Below are 19,390 nucleotides of genomic sequence, written 5' to 3'. Positions count from 1 at the left end.
ATCTGAGACTGATAAACGCTGCACATGTTGGTTCAATCAGTAAATGACCTTTACATTTCTATTGAGCAATCTGTAAGGCTTCGGCTTCAGATTGAATAGAGCCCTAAGGCTGGGATTCAATCAAAGACGCATTCTGTCTGCTGAGAAAGCATTTGCGGTAAACGCTACGAATGTCGGCTCAAGCGTAAATGACCTGTAAAAGTTCAGTGCAGTGAACTTGTTGACAATGCGGCCGGAGTTCATTCTCAACCTTCTGTCTGTGACAAACAAACACTTCTGATGTTGTTGATGCCTTCTGGATTCACTTGTTGGTTTGTGTCTACATTTTGAAATAAATTAAGGAAATAAGACTGTTTGTCATCTTGATTTCAGTCAGCCAATCAGTGAGTCAGTTATTTAATCAGTCAGTAAGTCAAACAGTGAGTCAGTTATTTAATCAGTCAGTTATTTAATCAGTCAGGCAGCCAGTTATTTAATCAGTCAGGCAGTCAGTTATTTAATCAGTCAGGCAGCCAGTTATTTAATCAGTCAGGCAGCCAGTTATTTAATCAGTCAGGCAGCCAGTTATTTAATCAGTCATTCAGACAGTCAGTTATTTAATCAGTCAGGCAGTCAGTTATTTAATCAGTCAGGCAGCCAGTTATTTAATCAGTCAGGCAGCCAGTGAGTCAGTTATGTAATCAGTCAGGCAGCCAGTTATTTAATCAGTCAGGCAGCCAGTTATTTAATCAGTCAGGCAGTCAGTTATTTAATCAGTCAGGCAGCCAGTTATGTAATCAGTCAGGCAGTCAGTTATTTAATCAGTCAGGCAGCCAGTTATTTAATCAGTCAGGCAGCCAGTTATTTAATCAGTCAGGCAGCCAGTTATTTAATCAGTCATTCAGACAGTCAGTTATTTAAACAGCCAGACAGTTATGTAATCAGTCAGCCAGCCAGTTATTTAATCAGTCAGACAGTCAGTTATTTAATCAGTCATTCAGACAGTCAGTTATTTAATCAGCCAGACAGTAATTTAATCAGTCAGCCAGTCAGTTATTTAATCAGCCAGTCAGTTATTTAATCAGACAGTCATCTAATCAGTCAGCCAGTCATGTTCTTATGTCCTGTTGTCTCTACATCTCCTTCACCCAACCAGACAATGTTTCAAGATAACAGGTTTGTTCTTACATCAAGTTGACATGTTCACACGAGCACCAAGGCACGCACACACACACACACACACACACACACACACACACACACACACACACACACACACACACACACACACACACCACACACACACACACACACACACACACACACACACACACACACACACACACACACACACACACACACACACACACACACACACACACAGAATGGATGATTCCATTGTGTAGACAGACATGCTGGTCCTTTGAAGAGCTCTCACCAGTGTTTCCTATACACCTGTCAGTTAAGACTTTGATCACAGGACAGATGAAAGGATTTCTACTTCAAAGAGGGCGAGCCACAACCGGTCACTGGTCTTAGGGAGAGAGAACAAATGCAATAATACTCCTTCCTCCTGAAGTGTACACTCCTTCACTACTTCCCACAAATCTAAATGGCAAATGGGCTAGTGGGAGTTTCCACTATGTTTCTGATACCAGTCATTTCCTTTCAAACCAGAGAAGGGAAGTGAACAATTCAGGAGATGTTATTGGGACGGACGACAGGAGGGACGGACACTGCCTCACTAACTCATTCACTAGGGGAACAAGAGGTCTGTGCGCGCACACACACACACACACACACACACACACACACACACACACACACACACACACACACACACACACACACACACACACACACACACACACACACACACACACACACACACACAGTGACTAGTGTAAACTCTGATGTGGTAGTCTGTGGTAGACAAGGCTCACATCACAGTCTGTCATTATCATCTTTTCAGAAGCAAGCTAATGGTACACTACTCCTAGTGGGACCACACCCTTTACTAGACTCCTAGTGGGGACCACAGCCTTTACTAGACTCCTAGTGGGACCACACCCTTTACTAGACTCCTAGTGGGGGAACACAGCCTTTACTAGACTCCTAGTGGGACCACACCCTTTACTAGACTCCTAGTGGGGGACCACACCCTTTACTAGACTCCTAGTGGGACCACACCCTTTACTAGACTCCTAGTGGGACCACACCCTTTACTAGACTCCTAGTGGGACCACACCCTTTACTAGACTCCTAGTGGGGGAACACAGCCTTTACTAGACTCCTAGTGGGGACCACACCCTTTACTAGACTCCTAGTGGGGGACCACACCCTTTACTAGACTCCTAGTGGGGCCACACCCTTTACTAGACTCCTAGTGGACCACACCCTTTACTAGACTCCTAGTGGGACCACACCCTTTACTAGACTCCTAGTGGGACCACACCCTTTACTAGACTCCTAGTGGGACCACACCCTTTACTAGACTCCTAGTGGGGGAACACAGCCTTTACTAGACTCCTAGTGGGACCACACCCTTTACTAGACTCCTAGTGGGACCACACCCTTTACTAGAATCCTAGTGGGGGGAACACCCTTTACTAGACTCCTAGTGGGACCACACCCTTTACTAGACTCCTAGTGGGACCACAGCCTTTACTAGACTCCTAGTGGGAACACACCCTTTACTAGACTCCTAGTGGGGGAACACAGCCTTTACTAGACTCCTAGTGGGGGAACACACCTTTACTAGACTCCTAGTGGGACCACAGCCTTTACTAGACTCCTAGTGGGACCACACCCTTTACTAGACTCCTAGTGGGACCACACCCTTTACTAGACTCCTAGTGGGACCACACCCTTTACTAGACCCCTAGTGGGGGAACACAGCCTTTACTAGACTCCTAGTGGGGGAACACACCTTTACTAGACTCCTAGTGGGACCACAGCCTTTACTAGACTCCTAGTGGGAACACACCCTTTACTAGACTCCTACTGGGGGAACACAGCCTTTACTAGACTCCTAGTGGGGGAACACCCTTTACTAGACTCCTAGTGGGACCACACCCTTTACTAGACTCCTAGTGGGGGAACACAGCCTTTACTAGACTCCTAGTGGGGACCACAGCCTTTACTAGACTCCTAGTGGGACCACACCCTTTACTAGACTCCTAGTGGGACCACACCCTTTACTAGACTCCTAGTGGGGAACACCCTTTACTAGACTCCTAGTGGGGGAACACACCCTTTACTAGACTCCTAGTGGGGGAACACACCCTTTACTAGACTCCTAGTGGGGGAACACACCCTTTACTAGACTCCTAGTGGGGGAACACAGCCTTTACTAGACTCCTAGTGGGGGAACACAGCCTTTACTAGACTCCTAGTGGGGGGAACACAGCCTTTACTAGACTCCTAGTGGTACCACACCCTTTACTAGACTCCTAGTGGGACCACACCCTTTACTAGACTCCTAGTGGGGGAACACAGCCTTTACTAGACTCCTAATGGGACCACACCCTTTACTAGACTCCTAGTGGGGGAACACCCTTTACTAGACTCCTAGTGGGGGAACACACCCTTTACTAAACACCCTTTACTAGACTCCTAGTGGGGGAACACAGCCTTTACTAGACTCCTAGTGGGGGAACACAGCCTTTACTAGACTCCTAGTGGGGGAACACCCTTTACTAGACTCCTAGTGGGACCACACCCTTTACTAGACTCCTAGTGGGACCACACCCTTTACTAGACTCTTAGTGGGACCACACCCTTTACTAGACTCTTAGTGGGACCACACCCTTTACTAGACTACTAGTGGGACCACACCCTTTACTAGACTCCTAGTGGGACCACACCCTTTACTAGACTCCTAGTGTGACCACACCCTTTACTAGACTCCTAGTGGGACCACACCCTTTACTAGACTCCTAGTGGGACCACACCCTTTACTAGACTCTTAGTGGGACCACAGCCTTTACTAGACTACTAGTGGGACCACACCCTTTACTAGACTCCTAGTGGGACCACACCCTTTACTAGACTCCTAGTGGGGGAACACAGCCTTTACTAGACTCCTAGTGGGGGAACACAGCCTTTACTAGACTCCTAGTGGGGGAAAACAGCCTTTACTAGACTCCTAGTGGGGGAACACAGCCTTTACTAGACTCCTAGTGGGACCACACCCTTTACTAGACTCCTAGTGGGGGAACACAGCCTTTACTAGACTCCTAGTGGGGGAACACAGCCTTTACTAGACTCCTAGTGGGACCACACCCTTTACTAGACTCCTAGTGGGGGGAACACCCTTTACTAAACTCCTACTGGTACCACACCCTTTACTAGACTCCTAGTGGGACCACACCCTTTACTAGACTCTTAGTGGGACCACACCCTTTACTAGACTCCTAGTGGGGGAACACAGCCTTTACTAGACTCCTAGTGGGGGAACACAGCCTTTACTAGACTCCTAGTGGGGGAACACCCTTTACTAGACTCCTAGTGGGGGAACACACCCTTTACTAGACTCCTAGTGGGGGAACACCCTTTACTAGACTCCTAGTGGGGGAACACACCCTTTACTAGACTCCTAGTGGGGGAACACAGCCTTTACTAGACTCCTAGCGGGGGAACACAGCCTTTACTAGACTCCTAGTGGGGGAACACCCTTTACTAGACTCCTAGTGGGGGAATACCCTTTACTAGACTCCTAGTGGGGACCACACCCTTTACTAGACTCCTAGTGGGGGAATACCCTTTACTAGACTCCTAGTGGGACCACACCCTTTACTAGACCCCTAGTGGGGGAACACAGCCTTTACTAGACTCCTAGTGGGGGAACACACCTTTACTAGACTCCTAGTGGGACCACAGCCTTTACTAGACTCCTAGTGGGAACACACCCTTTACTAGACTCCTACTGGGGGAACACAGCCTTTACTAGACTCCTAGTGGGGGAACACCCTTTACTAGACTCCTAGTGGGACCACACCCTTTACTAGACTCCTAGTGGGGGAACACAGCCTTTACTAGACTCCTAGTGGGACCACAGCCTTTACTAGACTCCTAGTGGGGGACCACACCCTTTACTAGACTCCTAGTGGGACCACACCCTTTACTAGACTCCTAGTGGGGGAACACCCTTTACTAGACTCCTAGTGGGGGAACACACCCTTTACTAGACTCCTAGTGGGGGAACACACCCTTTACTAGACTCCTAGTGGGGGAACACACCCTTTACTAGACTCCTAGTGGGGGAACACAGCCTTTACTAGACTCCTAGTGGGGGAACACACCCTTTACTAAACACCCTTTACTAGACTCCTAGTGGGACCACACCCTTTACTAGACTCCTAGTGGGACCACACCCTTTACTAGACTCCTAGTGGGGGACCACACCCTTTACTAGACTCCTAGTGGGACCACACCCTTTACTAGACTCCTAGTGGGACCACACCCTTTACTAGACTCCTAGTGGGGGAACACAGCCTTTACTAGACTCCTAGTGGGACCACACCCTTTACTAGACTCCTAGTGGGGGAACACCCTTTACTAGACTCCTAGTGGGACCACACCCTTTACTAGACTCCTAGTGGGACCACACCCTTTACTAGACTCCTAGTGGGACCACACCCTTTACTAGACTCCTAGTGGGGGAACACAGCCTTTACTAGACTCCTAGTGGGACCACACCCTTTACTAGACTCCTAGTGGGACCACACCCTTTACTAGACTCCTAGTGGGACCACAGCCTTTACTAGACTCCTAGTGGGGGAACACAGCCTTTACTAGACTCCTAGTGGGACCACACCCTTTACTAGACTCCTAGTGGGACCACACCCTTTACTAGACTCCTAGTGGGACCACACCCTTTACTAGACTCCTAGTGGGACCACACCCTTTACTAGACTCCTAGTGGGACCACACCCTTTACTAGACTCCTAGTGGGACCACACCCTTTACTAGACTCCTAGTGGGGGAACACAGCCTTTACTAGACTCCTAGTGGGACCACACCCTTTACTAGACTCCTAGTGGGACCACACCCTTTACTAGACTCCTAGTGGGGGGAACACCCTTTACTAGACTCCTAGTGGGACCACACCCTTTACTAGACTCCTAGTGGGACCACAGCCTTTACTAGACTCCTAGTGGGAACACACCCTTTACTAGACTCCTAGTGGGGGAACACAGCCTTTACTAGACTCCTAGTGGGGGAACACACCTTTACTAGACTCCTAGTGGGACCACAGCCTTTACTAGACTCCTAGTGGGACCACACCCTTTACTAGACTCCTAGTGGGACCACACCCTTTACTAGACTCCTAGTGGGACCACACCCTTTACTAGACCCCTAGTGGGGGAACACAGCCTTTACTAGACTCCTAGTGGGGGAACACACCTTTACTAGACTCCTAGTGGGACCACAGCCTTTACTAGACTCCTAGTGGGAACACACCCTTTACTAGACTCCTACTGGGGGAACACAGCCTTTACTAGACTCCTAGTGGGGGAACACCCTTTACTAGACTCCTAGTGGGACCACACCCTTTACTAGACTCCTAGTGGGGGAACACAGCCTTTACTAGACTCCTAGTGGGACCACAGCCTTTACTAGACTCCTAGTGGGACCACACCCTTTACTAGACTCCTAGTGGGACCACACCCTTTACTAGACTCCTAGTGGGGGAACACCCTTTACTAGACTCCTAGTGGGGGAACACACCCTTTACTAGACTCCTAGTGGGGGAACACACCCTTTACTAGACTCCTAGTGGGGGAACACACCCTTTACTAGACTCCTAGTGGGGGGAACACAGCCTTTACTAGACTCCTAGTGGGGGAACACAGCCTTTACTAGACTCCTAGTGGGGGAACACAGCCTTTACTAGACTCCTAGTGGTACCACACCCTTTACTAGACTCCTAGTGGGACCACACCCTTTACTAGTCTCCTAGTGGGGGAACACAGCCTTTACTAGACTCCTAATGGGACCACACCCTTTAATAGACTCCTAGTGGGGAACACCCTTTACTAGACTCCTAGTGGGGGAACACACCCTTTACTAAACACCCTTTACTAGACTCCTAGTGGGGGAACACAGCCTTTACTAGACTCCTAGTGGGGGAACACAGCCTTTACTAGACTCCTAGTGGGGGAACACCCTTTACTAGACTCCTAGTGGGACCACACCCTTTACTAGACTCCTAGTGGGACCACACCCTTTACTAGACTCTTAGTGGGACCACACCCTTTACTAGACTCTTAGTGGGACCACACCCTTTACTAGACTACTAGTGGGACCACACCCTTTACTAGACTCCTAGTGGGACCACACCCTTTACTAGACTCCTAGTGGGACCACACCCTTTACTAGACTCCTAGTGGGGGAACACAGCCTTTACTAGACTCCTAGTGGGGGAACACAGCCTTTACTAGACTCCTAGTGGGACCACACCCTTTACTAGACTCCTAGTGGGGGGAACACCCTTTACTAAACTCCTACTGGTACCACACCCTTTACTAGACTCCTAGTGGGACCACACCCTTTACTAGACTCTTAGTGGGACCACACCCTTTACTAGACTCCTAGTGGGGGAACACAGCCTTTACTAGACTCCTAGTGGGGAACACAGCCTTTACTAGACTCCTAGTGGGGGAACACCCTTTACTAGACTCCTAGTGGGGGAACACACCCTTTACTAGACTCCTAGTGGGGGAACACCCTTTACTAGACTCCTAGTGGGGGAACACACCCTTTACTAGACTCCTAGTGGGGGGAACACAGCCTTTACTAGACTCCTAGCGGGGGAACACAGCCTTTACTAGACTCCTAGTGGGGGAACACCCTTTACTAGACTCCTAGTGGGGGAATACCCTTTACTAGACTCCTAGTGGGACCACACCCTTTACTAGACTCCTAGTGGGGGAACACACCCTTTACTAGACTCCTAGTGGGACCACACCCTTTACTAGACCCCTAGTGGGGGAACACAGCCTTTACTAGACTCCTAGTGGGGGAACACACCTTTACTAGACTCCTAGTGGGACCACAGCCTTTACTAGACTCCTAGTGGGAACACACCCTTTACTAGACTCCTACTGGGGGAACACAGCCTTTACTAGACTCCTAGTGGGGGAACACCCTTTACTAGACTCCTAGTGGGACCACACCCTTTACTAGACTCCTAGTGGGGGAACACAGCCTTTACTAGACTCCTAGTGGGACCACAGCCTTTACTAGACTCCTAGTGGGACCACACCCTTTACTAGACTCCTAGTGGGACCACACCCTTTACTAGACTCCTAGTGGGACCACACCCTTTACTAGACTCCTAGTGGGGGAACACACCCTTTACTAGACTCCTAGTGGGGGAACACACCCTTTACTAGACTCCTAGTGGGGAACACACCCTTTACTAGACTCCTAGTGGGGGAACACAGCCTTTACTAGACTCCTAGTGGGGGAACACAGCCTTTACTAGACTCCTAGTGGGGGAACACAGCCTTTACTAGACTCCTAGTGGTACCACACCCTTTACTAGACTCCTAGTGGGACCACACCCTTTACTAGACTCCTAGTGGGGGAACACAGCCTTTACTAGACTCCTAATGGGACCACACCCTTTACTAGACTCCTAGTGGGGGAACACCCTTTACTAGACTCCTAGTGGGGGAACACACCCTTTACTAAACACCCTTTACTAGACTCCTAGTGGGGGAACACAGCCTTTACTAGACTCCTAGTGGGGGAACACAGCCTTTACTAGACTCCTAGTGGGGGAACACCCTTTACTAGACTCCTAGTGGGACCACACCCTTTACTAGACTCCTAGTGGGACCACACCCTTTACTAGACTCTTAGTGGGACCACACCCTTTACTAGACTCCTAGTGGGACCACACCCTTTACTAGACTCCTAGTGGGACCACACCCTTTACTAGACTCCTAGTGGGACCACACCCTTTACTAGACTCCTAGTGGTGACCACACCCTTTACTAGACTCCTAGTGGGACCACACCCTTTACTAGACTCCTAGTGGGACCACACCCTTTACTAGACTCTTAGTGGGACCACACCCTTTACTAGACTACTAGTGGGACCACACCCTTTACTAGACTCCTAGTGGGACCACACCCTTTACTAGACTCCTAGTGGGGGAACACAGCCTTTACTAGACTCCTAGTGGGGGAACACAGCCTTTACTAGACTCCTAGTGGGGGAACACAGCCTTTACTAGACTCCTAGTGGGGGAACACAGCCTTTACTAGACTCCTAGTGGGACCACACCCTTTACTAGACTCCTAGTGGGGGAACACAGCCTTTACTAGACTCCTAGTGGGGGAACACAGCCTTTACTAGACTCCTAGTGGGACCACACCCTTTACTAGACTCCTAGTGGGGGGAACACCCTTTACTAAACTCCTATTGGTACCACACCCTTTACTAGACTCCTAGTGGGACCACACCCTTTACTAGACTCTTAGTGGGACCACACCCTTTACTAGACTCCTAGTGGGGGAACACAGCCTTTACTAGACTCCTAGTGGGGGAACACAGCCTTTACTAGACTCCTAGTGGGGGAACACCCTTTACTAGACTCCTAGTGGGGGAACACACCCTTTACTAGACTCCTAGTGGGGGAACACCCTTTACTAGACTCCTAGTGGGGGAACACACCCTTTACTAGACTCCTAGTGGGGGGAACACAGCCTTTACTAGACTCCTAGCGGGGGAACACAGCCTTTACTAGACTCCTAGTGGGGGAACACCCTTTACTAGACTCCTAGTGGGGGAACACCCTTTACTAGACTCCTAGTGGGACCACACCTTTACTAGACTCCTAGTGGGGGAACACCCTTTACTAGACTCCTAGTGGGGGACCACACCCTTTACTAGACTCCTAGTGGGGGAACACACCCTTTACTAAACACCCTTTACTAGACTCCTAGTGGGGGACCACACCCTTTACTAGACTCCTAGTGGGACCACACCCTTTACTAGACTCCTAGTGGGACCACACCCTTTACTAGACTCCTAGTGGGGGGAACACCCTTTACTAAACTCCTACTGGTACCACACCCTTTACTAGACTCCTAGTGGGGACACACCCTTTACTAGACTCCTAGTGGGACCACACCCTTTACTAGACTCCTAGTGGGACCACACCCTTTACTAGACTCCTAGTGGGACCACACCCTTTACTAGACTCCTAGTGGGACCACACCCTTTACTAGACTCCTAGTGGGGGAACACAGCCTTTACTAGACTCCTAGTGGGGGAACACAGCCTTTACTAGACTCCTAGTGGGGGAACACCCTTTACTAGACTCCTAGTGGGGGAACACACCCTTTACTAGACTCCTAGTGGGGGAACACACCCTTTACTAGACTCCTAGTGGGGGAACACACCCTTTACTAGACTCCTAGTGGGGGAACACAGCCTTTACTAGACTCCTAGTGGTACCACACCCTTTACTAGACTCCTAGTGGGACCACACCCTTTACTAGACTCCTAGTGGGGGAATACCCTTTACTAGACTCCTAATGGGGGAACACCCTTTGCTAGACTCCTAGTGGGGGAACACACCCTTTACTAAACACCCTTTACTAGACTCCTAGTGGGGGAACACCCTTTACTAGACTCCTAGTGGGGGAACACACCCTTTACTAAACACCCTTTACTAGACTCCTAGTGGGACCACACCCTTTACTAGACTCCTAGTGGGACCACACCCTTTACTAGACTCCTAGTGGGGGAACACCCTTTACTAAACTCCTACTGGTACCACACCCTTTACTAGACTCCTAGTGGGACCACACCCTTTACTAGACTCCTAGTGGGGGAACACAGCCTTTACTAGACTCCTAGTGGGGGAACACAGCCTTTACTAGACTCCTAGTGGGGGAACACAGCCTTTACTAGACTCCTAGTGGGGGAAAACAGCCTTTACTAGACTCCTAGTGGGGGAACACAGCCTTTACTAGACTCCTAGTGGGGGACACAGCCTTTACTAGACTCCTAGTGGGGGAACACAGCCTTTACTAGACTCCTAGTGGGGGAACACACCCTTTACTAGACTCCTAGTGGGGACCACACCCTTTACTAGACTCCTAGTGGGGGAACACACCCTTTACTAGACTCCTAGTGGGGGAACACAGCCTTTACTAGACTCCTAGTGGGGGAACACAGCCTTTACTAGACTCCTAGTGGGGACAACACCCTTTACTAGACTCCTAGTGGGGGAACACCTTTACTAGACTCCTAGTGGGGGAACCACCCTTTACTAGACTCCTAGTGGGGAACACCCTTTACTAGACTCCTAGTGGTACCACACCCTTTACTAGACTCCTAGTGGGACCACACCCTTTACTAGACTCCTAGTGGGACCACACCCTTTACTAGACTCCTAGTGGGGGGAACACCCTTTACTAAACTCCTACTGGTACCACACCCTTTACTAGACTCCTAGTGGGGACACACCCTTTACTAGACTCCTAGTGGGGGAACACAGCCTTTACTAGACTCCTAGTGGGGGACACAGCCTTTACTAGACTCCTAGTGGGGGAAAACAGCCTTTACTAGACTCCTAGTGGGGGAACACACCCTTTACTAAACTCCTACTGGTACCACACCCTTTACTAGACTCCTAGTGGGACCACACCCTTTACTAGACTCTTAGTGGGACCACACCCTTTACTAGACTCCTAGTGGGGGAACACAGCCTTTACTAGACTCCTAGTGGGGGAACACAGCCTTTACTAGACTCCTAGTGGGGGAACACCCTTTACTAGACTCCTAGTGGGGGAACACACCCTTTACTAGACTCCTAGTGGGGGAACACACCCTTTACTAGACTCCTAGTGGGGGAACACACCCTTTACTAGACTCCTAGTGGGGGAACACAGCCTTTACTAGACTCCTAGTGGTACCACACCCTTTACTAGACTCCTAGTGGGACCACACCCTTTACTAGACTCCTAGTGGGGGAATACCCTTTACTAGACTCCTAATGGGGGAACACCCTTTGCTAGACTCCTAGTGGGGGAACACACCCTTTACTAAACACCCTTTACTAGACTCCTAGTGGGGGAACACCCTTTACTAGACTCCTAGTGGGGGAACACACCCTTTACTAAACACCCTTTACTAGACTCCTAGTGGGACCACACCCTTTACTAGACTCCTAGTGGGACCACACCCTTTACTAGACTCCTAGTGGGGGGAACACCCTTTACTAAACTCCTACTGGTACCACACCCTTTACTAGACTCCTAGTGGGAACACACCCTTTACTAGACTCCTAGTGGGGGGAACACAGCCTTTACTAGACTCCTAGTGGGGGAACACAGCCTTTACTAGACTCCTAGTGGGGGACACAGCCTTTACTAGACTCCTAGTGGGGGAAAACAGCCTTTACTAGACTCCTAGTGGGGGAAAACAGCCTTTACTAGACTCCTAGTGGGGGAACACAGCCTTTGCTAGACTCCTAGTGGGACCACACCCTTTACTAGACTCCTAGTGGGGGAACACAGCCTTTACTAGACTCCTAGTGGGGGAACACAGCCTTTACTAGACTCCTAGTGGGACCACACCCTTTACTAGACTCCTAGTGGGACCACACCATTTACTAGACTCCTAGTGGGGGGAACACCCTTTACTAAACTCCTACTGGTACCACACCCTTTACTAGACTCCTAGTGGGACCACACCCTTTACTAGACTCCTAGTGGGACCACACCCTTTACTAGACTCCTAGTGGGGGAACACAGCCTTTACTAGACTCCTAGTGGGGGAACACACCCTTTACTAGACTCCTAGTGGGGGAACACCCTTTACTAGACTCCTAGTGGGGGAACACCCTTTACTAGACTCCTAGTGGGGGAACACCCTTTACTAGACTCCTAGTGGGGGAACACACCCTTTACTAGACTCCTAGTGGGGGAACACAGCCTTTACTAGACTCCTTGCGGGGGAACACAGCCTTTACTAGACTCCTAGTGTGGGACACCCTTTACTAGACTCCTAGTGGGGGAACACAGCCTTTACTAGACTCCTAGTGGGACCACACCCTTTACTAGACTCCTAGTGGGACCACACCCTTTACTAGACTCCTAGTGGGAACACACCCTTTACTAGACTCCTAGTGGGACCACACCCTTTACTAGACTCCTAGTGGGACCACACCCTTTACTAGACTCCTAGTGGGACCACACCCTTTACTAGACTCCTAGTGGGACCACACCCTTTACTAGACTCCTAGTGGGGGAACACAGCCTTTACTAGACTCCTAGTGGGACCACACCCTTTACTAGACTCCTAGTGGGACCACACCCTTTACTAGACTCCTAGTGGGGGGAACACCCTTTACTAGACTCCTAGTGGGGACCACACCCTTTACTAGACTCCTAGTGGGACCACAGCCTTTACTAGACTCCTAGTGGGAACACACCCTTTACTAGACTCCTAGTGGGGGAACACAGCCTTTACTAGACTCCTAGTGGGGGAACACACCTTTACTAGACTCCTAGTGGGACCACAGCCTTTACTAGACTCCTAGTGGGACCACACCCTTTACTAGACTCCTAGTGGGACCACACCCTTTACTAGACTCCTAGTGGGACCACACCCTTTACTAGACCCCTAGTGGGGGAACACAGCCTTTACTAGACTCCTAGTGGGGGAACACACCTTTACTAGACTCCTAGTGGGACCACAGCCTTTACTAGACTCCTAGTGGGAACACACCCTTTACTAGACTCCTACTGGGGGAACACAGCCTTTACTAGACTCCTAGTGGGGGAACACCCTTTACTAGACTCCTAGTGGGACCACACCCTTTACTAGACTCCTAGTGGGGGAACACAGCCTTTACTAGACTCCTAGTGGGACCACAGCCTTTACTAGACTCCTAGTGGGACCACACCCTTTACTAGACTCCTAGTGGGACCACACCCTTTACTAGACTCCTAGTGGGGGAACACCCTTTACTAGACTCCTAGTGGGGGAACACACCCTTTACTAGACTCCTAGTGGGGGAACACACCCTTTACTAGACTCCTAGTGGGGGAACACACCCTTTACTAGACTCCTAGTGGGGGGAACACAGCCTTTACTAGACTCCTAGTGGGGGAACACAGCCTTTACTAGACTCCTAGTGGGGGAACACAGCCTTTACTAGACTCCTAGTGGTACCACACCCTTTACTAGACTCCTAGTGGGACCACACCCTTTACTAGACTCCTAGTGGGGGAACACAGCCTTTACTAGACTCCTAATGGGACCACACCCTTTAGTAGACTCCTAGTGGGGGAACACCCTTTACTAGACTCCTAGTGGGGGAACACACCCTTTACTAAACACCCTTTACTAGACTCCTAGTGGGGGAACACAGCCTTTACTAGACTCCTAGTGGGGGAACACAGCCTTTACTAGACTCCTAGTGGGGGAACACCCTTTACTAGACTCCTAGTGGGACCACACCCTTTACTAGACTCCTAGTGGGACCACACCCTTTACTAGACTCTTAGTGGGACCACACCCTTTACTAGATTCTTAGTGGGACCACACCCTTTACTAGACTACTAGTGGGACCACACCCTTTACTAGACTCCTAGTGGGACCACACCCTTTACTAGACTCCTAGTGTGACCACACCCTTTACTAGACTCCTAGTGGGACCACACCCTTTACTAGACTCCTAGTGGGACCACACCCTTTACTAGACTCTTAGTGGGACCACACCCTTTAATAGACTACTAGTGGGACCACACCCTTTACTAGACTCCTAGTGGGACCACACCCTTTACTAGACTCCTAGTGGGGGAACACAGCCTTTACTAGACTCCTAGTGGGGGAACACAGCCTTTACTAGACTCCTAGTGGGGGAAAACAGCCTTTACTAGACTCCTAGTGGGGGAACACAGCCTTTACTAGACTCCTAGTGGGACCACACCCTTTACTAGACTCCTAGTGGGGGAACACAGCCTTTACTAGACTCCTAGTGGGGGAACACAGCCTTTACTAGACTCCTAGTGCGGGAACACAGCCTTTACTAGACTCCTAGTGGGACCACACCCTTTACTAGACTCCTAGTGGGGGGAACACCCTTTACTAAACTCCTACTGGTACCACACCCTTTACTAGACTCCTAGTGGGACCACACCCTTTACTAGACTCTTAGTGGGACCACACCCTTTACTAGACTCCTAGTGGGGGAACACAGCCTTTACTAGACTCCTAGTGGGGGAACACAGCCTTTACTAGACTCCTAGTGGGGGAACACCCTTTACTAGACTCCTAGTGGGGGAACACACCCTTTACTAGACTCCTAGTGGGGGAACACCCTTTACTAGACTCCTAGTGGGGGAACACACCCTTTACTAGACTCCTAGTGGGGGGAACACAGCCTTTACTAGACTCCTAGTGGGACCACACCCTTTACTAGACTCCTAGTGGGGGAATACCCTTTACTAGACTCCTAGTGGGGGAACACCCTTTACTAGACTCCTAGTGGGGGAACACACCCTTTACTAAACACCCTTTACTAGACTCCTAGTGGGACCACACCCTTTACTAGACTCCTAGTGGGACCACACCCTTTACTAGACTCCTAGTGGGACCACACCCTTTACTAGACTCCTAGTGGGGGGAACACCCTTTACTAAACTCCTACTGGTACCACACCCTTTACTAGACTCCTAGTGGGGACACACCCTTTACTAGACTCCTAGTGGGGGAACACAGCCTTTACTAGACTCCTAGTGGGGGACACAGCCTTTACTAGACTCCTAGTGGGGGAAAACAGCCTTTACTAGACTCCTAGTGGGGGAACACACCCTTTACTAAACTCCTACTGGTACCACACCCTTTACTAGACTCCTAGTGGGACCACACCCTTTACTAGACTCTTAGTGGGACCACACCCTTTACTAGACTCCTAGTGGGGGAACACAGCCTTTACTAGACTCCTAGTGGGGGAACACCCTTTACTAGACTCCTAGTGGGGGAACACACCCTTTACTAGACTCCTAGTGGGGGAACACACCCTTTACTAGACTCCTAGTGGGGGAACACCCTTTACTAGACTCCTAGTGGGGGAACACACCCTTTACTAGACTCCTAGTGGGGGAACACAGCCTTTACTAGACTCCTAGTGGTACCACACCCTTTACTAGACTCCTAGTGGGACCACACCCTTTACTAGACTCCTAGTGTGGGAATACCCTTTACTAGACTCCTAGTGGGGGAACACCCTTTGCTAGACTCCTAGTGGGGGAACACACCCTTTACTAAACACCCTTTACTAGACTCCTAGTGGGGGAACACCCTTTACTAGACTCCTAGTGGGGGAACACACCCTTTACTAAACACCCTTTACTAGACTCCTAGTGGGACCACACCCTTTACTAGACTCCTAGTGGGACCACAGCCTTTACTAGACTCCTAGTGGGAACACACCCTTTACTAGACTCCTACTGGGGGAACACAGCCTTTACTAGACTCCTAGTGGGGGAACACCCTTTACTAGACTCCTAGTGGGACCACACCCTTTACTAGACTCCTAGTGGGGGAACACAGCCTTTACTAGACTCCTAGTGGGACCACAGCCTTTACTAGACTCCTAGTGGGACCACACCCTTTACTAGACTCCTAGTGGGACCACACCCTTTACTAGACTCCTAGTGGGGGAACACCCTTTACTAGACTCCTAGTGGGGGAACACACCCTTTACTAGACTCCTAGTGGGGGAACACACCCTTTACTAGACTCCTAGTGGGGGAACACACCCTTTACTAGACTCCTAGTGGGGGGAACACAGCCTTTACTAGACTCCTAGTGGGGGAACACAGCCTTTACTAGACTCCTAGTGGGGGAACACAGCCTTTACTAGACTCCTAGTGGTACCACACCCTTTACTAGACTCCTAGTGGGACCACACCCTTTACTAGACTCCTAGTGGGGGAACACAGCCTTTACTAGACTCCTAATGGGACCACACCCTTTAGTAGACTCCTAGTGGGGGAACACCCTTTACTAGACTCCTAGTGGGGGAACACACCCTTTACTAAACACCCTTTACTAGACTCCTAGTGGGGGAACACAGCCTTTACTAGACTCCTAGTGGGGGAACACAGCCTTTACTAGACTCCTAGTGGGGGAACACCCTTTACTAGACTCCTAGTGGGACCACACCCTTTACTAGACTCCTAGTGGGACCACACCCTTTACTAGACTCTTAGTGGGACCACACCCTTTACTAGATTCTTAGTGGGACCACACCCTTTACTAGATTCTTAGTGGGACCACACCCTTTACTAGACTCCTAGTGGGACCACACCCTTTACTAGACTCCTAGTGGGACCACACCCTTTACTAGACTCCTAGTGGGACCACACCCTTTACTAGACTCCTAGTGGGACCACACCCTTTACTAGACTCCTAGTGGGACCACACCCTTTACTAGACTCTTAGTGGGACCACACCCTTTACTAGACTCCTAGTGGGACCACACCCTTTACTAGACTCCTAGTGGGGACCACACCCTTTACTAGACTCCTAGTGGGGGAACACAGCCTTTACTAGACTCCTAGTGGGGGAACACAGCCTTTACTAGACTCCTAGTGGGGGAACACAGCCTTTACTAGACTCCTAGTGGGGGAACACAGCCTTTACTAGACTCCTAGTGGGACCACACCCTTTACTAGACTCCTAGTGGGGGAACACAGCCTTTACTAGACTCCTAGTGGGGGAACACAGCCTTTACTAGACTCCTAGTGGGGGAACACAGCCTTTACTAGACTCCTAGTGGGACCACACCCTTTACTAGACTCCTAGTGGGGGGAACACCCTTTACTAAACTCCTACTGGTACCACACCCTTTACTAGACTCCTAGTGGGACCACACCCTTTACTAGACTCTTAGTGGGACCACACCCTTTACTAGACTCCTAGTGGGGGAACACAGCCTTTACTAGACTCCTAGTGGGGGAACACAGCCTTTACTAGACTCCTAGTGGGGGAACACCCTTTACTAGACTCCTAGTGGGGGAACACACCCTTTACTAGACTCCTAGTGGGGGAACACCCTTTACTAGACTCCTAGTGGGGGAACACACCCTTTACTAGACTCCTAGTGGGGGGAACACAGCCTTTACTAGACTCCTAGCGGGGGAACACAGCCTTTACTAGACTCCTAGTGGGGGAACACCCTTTACTAGACTCCTAGTGGGGAATACCCTTTACTAGACTCCTAGTGGGACCACACCCTTTACTAGACTCCTAGTGGGGGAATACCCTTTACTAGACTCCTAGTGGGGGAACACCCTTTACTAGACTCCTAGTGGGGGAACACACCCTTTACTAAACACCCTTTACTAGACTCCTAGTGGGGGAACACCCTTTACTAGACTCCTAGTGGGGGAACACACCCTTTACTAAACACCCTTTACTAGACTCCTAGTGGGACCACACCCTTTACTAGACTCCTAGTGGGACCACACCCTTTACTAGACTCCTAGTGGGACCACACCCTTTACTAGACTCCTAGTGGGGGGAACACCCTTTACTAAACTCCTACTGGTACCACACCCTTTACTAGACTCCTAGTGGGGACACACCCTTTACTAGACTCCTAGTGGGGGAACACAGCCTTTACTAGACTCCTAGTGGGGGAACACAGCCTTTACTAGACTCCTAGTGGGGGAACACAGCCTTTACTAGACTCCTAGTGGGGGAACACACCCTTTACTAAACTCCTACTGGTACCACACCCTTTACTAGACTCCTAGTGGGACCACACCCTTTACTAGACTCTTAGTGGGACCACACCCTTTACTAGACTCCTAGTGGGGGAACACAGCCTTTACTAGACTCCTAGTGGGGGAACACAGCCTTTACTAGACTCCTAGTGGGGGAACACCCTTTACTAGACTCCTAGTGGGGGAACACACCCTTTACTAGACTCCTAGTGGGGGAACACCCTTTACTAGACTCCTAGTGGGGGAACACACCCTTTACTAGACTCCTAGTGGGGGAACACAGCCTTTACTAGACTCCTAGTGGTACCACACCCTTTACTAGACTCCTAGTGGGACCACACCCTTTACTAGACTCCTAGTGTGGGAATACCCTTTACTAGACTCCTAGTGGGGGAACACCCTTTGCTAGACTCCTAGTGGGGGAACACACCCTTTACTAAACACCCTTTACTAGACTCCTAGTGGGGGAACACCCTTTACTAGACTCCTAGTGGGGGAACACACCCTTTACTAAACACCCTTTACTAGACTCCTAGTGGGACCACACCCTTTACTAGACTCCTAGTGGGACCACACCCTTTACTAGACTCCTAGTGGGGGGAACACCCTTTACTAAACTCCTACTGGTACCACACCCTTTACTA

Source organism: Salmo salar, chromosome 03 (genome assembly GCF_965601325.2).
Source record: "Salmo salar chromosome 03, fSalSal1, whole genome shotgun sequence".
Taxonomy (NCBI): domain Eukaryota; kingdom Metazoa; phylum Chordata; class Actinopteri; order Salmoniformes; family Salmonidae; genus Salmo; species Salmo salar.
This window is presented reverse-complemented; position numbering follows the sequence as displayed.